Source organism: Miniopterus schreibersii, assembly GCF_964146895.1.
Source record: "Miniopterus schreibersii genome assembly, chromosome: 8".
In the NCBI taxonomy this organism is placed as follows: Eukaryota; Metazoa; Chordata; class Mammalia; order Chiroptera; family Miniopteridae; genus Miniopterus; species Miniopterus schreibersii.
In genome coordinates, this window is record NC_138109.1 from 21,373,443 (window position 1) to 21,377,724 (window position 4,282).

Here is a 4,282-nt window from a genome sequence, read left to right on the forward strand (position 1 = left end):
CCTCACGTCTATGTATGTCTCCAGGTACCTGCAGCAGTATGTCTGTGTCCCTGGGACACTGTCCCCCGCCGAGCACCTTGCTATCGTCACCAATACCAGTGTTGCCACCATCTGCTGAGTGCCCCCTTGGTGGTTTGTGCTTTTCCTACATGTTTCCATTTATTCCCCATTTAAAAAATAAAAATAAAAATAAAGCTTCCTGGCTCCAGGCCTTTCCCAAGCCCCACAACAAGATCTCAGAGGCAAGGTCTAGCCCAAATTCTATGGCGTGGTATTAAAGGCCCCTCACAATCTAGCCCAAAGCCATTTCTTCCGCTGTATCTCCCGCCCTCCCCTCTCCTCAGTCTGGATTCCTCCTGCCCCGCCTTTCATGTCCAGGAAACTACTATCACCTTGCAAGACGCAGCAAACATTGCTTCCACTGATGGCCCTGCCACCTCCTCCAGGAAGCCTTCCCTGACTGTCCAAGAGTTGGCATCTTGAAATAATGACCCTGGGTGGTCATTACTTCTTACACATCTAGTTCCCCATCTGAGCTGGAGCCTGATTCCCCCATGAATCTCCAGCCTGCCAAAGAGCAGGTCTCAGGAAATGGCTGAGCGTGCCATGCTTGGCTGGCTAGGGGTGAGGGAAGCAGGGAGGTGGCCCAATCTCCATTCCCTGAGGCTCCCACCCACCCCCACTGCACTCAGGAACGCGGCTCTGCCCTCTCTCCTGGCTATTCTGTAAGGGTCCAGGTGCTTGGTCCAAAGCAGACTGTCTGAAGCCGCCCAGGCCTGGAGGGGCTGCAGAGGAGCGTGCCCAGAGCAGGCACAGGCCTCTGCCGGGGCTGAACTCTCCCCTTCCCCCCAAACAGCTGCTCCCTCAGACCTGATACCAAGCCCCGAGACTTGCCTTGGCCACCACCACCACCCCCCATTCCTGCAGTCACTGTCACCATCAGAGGCCTCCCTACCAAGGGGGGGGGGCAGAGGGAATGGGAGGGAAGTGAGGGGGCAGAGGAGATGAGAGGCCAGAGCTGGGGGAGGGGAGGAGGGAAAGGGGAGGGGAAAGGGAAAGGAAACTGATCATTTGTTTCCCTCTGCCTTTGCAGGCTGTCGCTTCTCCCTAGTTAATGCTTCTCCCTAGTTAACAATTGCTGTCCAAGCACAGCCCCCAGCCCCTGCTAATTACTATGATTAGCACTGAGCGAGCTGTCGCATTTTATGACTCTCCAAACCAAAAAAATAATTAAAGCTGTTACTGTCATTAACACTCTGCATCTTCACGGGCTCTGAGAGTGAGCAGTGAACAGGCCCGGGGGAGTCGTGATTGGACCCTGGTGCCTTCCCCTCTCCCTTTGTGCGACCCCACCACCACCACTGCCGCCTCCTGCCACCTCCAGGAGCGCCAGCCTGGACAGCTCAAGGTGTCAGCAAGGCTAGGTGGCCACAAGGAAGGGTCTCGTGGGACCCCAGGCAGGCCCCCTGCACCCTTGGCAAACCCAGAGCCAGGCCTCTGAGAATCTGCCCAAAGAGGCTGCCACCCGGGGCCCTGACCAGCCCTAGCTCTGCAGCCCAGTCCCAGGGAACAGAGGTCCACCGGGCCCAGTCACCTCAGGACTTGGCCTTGTCCCTTTGCCACTCCTCAGTACTAGGCCCCCCAATCCCACAGGCAGGTCTCCCCCAAGCACTGTTCTCTCTCTCGCTCCCCAGTCTCCTACCACAGCCCAACCCAATCCTCCAGCACTCCCCAGCTGAGTGACCTGGTCGCCTAAACCTCGGAGTTTCAGTTTCATTGTCTGTAAAATGGGCTCTCTTAGCTCAGGCTGCGATAACAAAGTACCACAGATTAGGTGGCTTAAGCAATAGACCTTTACTTCTCACAGTATGAAGACTGGGATGTCCAAGATCAAGGTGCTGGCGGACTCTTTCTGGTGAGAACCCGCTTCCTGGCTTGCAGAAGGGCCTTCTCACTGCGTGATCACAGGCTTCTGCTTGGTTCCTGCACACGGGGAAGGGGCCAAGGAAATGGGAGGAAGAGAGAGAAACGAGCTCTCTGATGTCTCTTCTTTTAAGGGCACTAATGCCATCATGGAAGCCCCATCCTCAAGTCCTCATCTAAACCTGATTACCCCTCAAAGGCCCCACCTCCAAATACCACCACATTGGGGGCTGGGGCTTCAACATGTAAATTGGGAGGAGACACAATCCAATCCACAGCATGGCCTTTGAGATGCTGTGGAACACCCCCTCCCTCATGAGTGCCTTTGAAGATTAAATGAAATAATAAACAGGAAGCCCTACCTAAAGCATTGCCCAGCACATAGTAGGCCCTCCATCACCAGGGGTTCTCTTCCATGCCCCCTGAAGCAGAGGATGATGGGTAGAACAGGAGGGTCTGCTGAGGAGGCTGGGGAGGGGGCCCGCCTCAGGGCAGTGATGATTTGTGAGCACAATGCCTGTGACCTAGGGTTACTGAAATAGCCTCCCAACTGCTCTCCCTGCCCCTGTCCCTGCCCCTACCCTTCAATTTATTCTCAGCACATTAGCCAGAGTGAATTTTTTAAAACATAAGTCCCAGAGCACAGAGGATTTTCAGGGCAGTGAAACTACTCTGAATGATACTATAATGATGGTATGTGTCATTATACATTTGTCCAAGCCCATGGGATATACACCACCAAGAGTGAAGCCTAAGGTAAGCTATGGGCTCTGGGTGGTAATGATGTGTCCGTGTGGGTTCATCGGTTGCAACGAATGTACCTCTGGTGGGGCCGTTGGTAACGGGGGCGGCTGTGCTAGTGGGGGAGGTAGAGGGGATCTGGGAAACCTCTGTATCTGCCTCTCCCTTTTGCTGTGAACCTAAAAGTGCCCTGAAAAATTAAGTCTTTACATTGCCCTGCAAAAGTAATAAAGAAATGCTTAAACTGATTTTAAAAAACCGTAAGTTAGATCATGTCATTTCTCTGCTCAGAAACCTGCAGACTAAAAGCCGAAGTCCTTGTGATGGTCTCCAAGGCTGCATTCCTCGCCTGCTACCCATCCCCCTCCCTCACTCTGACCTCAGACATGTCCACCATAGTCCTGCCTTAGGGCTGACCCATCTGCCTTGAACTCTTCCTCCAGTTACAGCTCACCTCCTTCAGGGCTTTATTCAACGTCTCCTCAATGATACAACTCTCACCCAGCATCCCACCGTGCACTCCCAAGCCTCTTCCCATTTTACTTTTTCATTCTCCCATTGTGCTTAAAACCTTGTAACATGCTTTATAATCTACTTCTTTACCGTGGTCACTGTTTATTGTCTAGCCCCCGGAAAGGCAGAGATGATTGTCTATTTTGTTCTGATGTTTTCCAGAACCTAGCTCAATGTCTGGCACATATTAGGCACTCAATAAATATTTGCCTAATTAAATGAGGAACTGTAATCTTAACCAAGACATATTGTTTCCCCTGGAAGATCTAGTGGCGCCCACGGACAGACCTGAACCAACAGAGACATCAGCAGAGCAATGGACAAGCAGACTGTGCAAGACTAGTCTCCAACAGCGACACCATATGGCAGGAGGAAGCAGTAGCCGTCATGGGCTTTCTTGTTTCTTCTAGGAGTGGTCCTGGAAGCCAGAATGACCTCAGAAGGCATCAGCCACAGAGATTCCTAGCTGGTTGACATGGGGTGAGATTCTCAATTGGACTTTCTTCTAATAATCAGTGGCCCTCGGCAGTTATTTGAAATTTTAACGTTTTCACTTTTCATCCATTAAGATGGCTATTACTTAAAACAGCAAGGATGTGGAAAAATTGGAACCCTTGCACATTGCTGGTGGGAATGTAAAATGCTGCAGCCACTATGGAAAGCAGCTGAGTGGTTCCTCAAAAAACTGAACGTAGAATTACCATATGATCCAGCAATTCCATTTCTAGGTATATACCCAAAACAATCGAAAGCGGGGATTTAAACAGATATTTGTTCACCAATGTTTATAGCAGCATATTCACAATAACCGAAAGACAGAAGTAACCCAAGTTTCATTGATGGATGAATGAGTAAACAAAGTGTAGGATATACGTACAATGAAATATTATTCAGCTTGAAAAGGAATGAAATCCTGACACATAAGACAACATGGATGAACCTTGAGGACATTGTGCTAAGTGAAATAAGCCAGCGCAAAAGGACAAATACTGTATGGTTCCACTTGTCTAAGGTACCGAGAGTCATCAAATTCACAGACACAGAAAGCAGAATGGTGGTTGCCAGGCGGCGGAGGGGAGGTGATGCAGAGTTGGCGCTTGGAAGG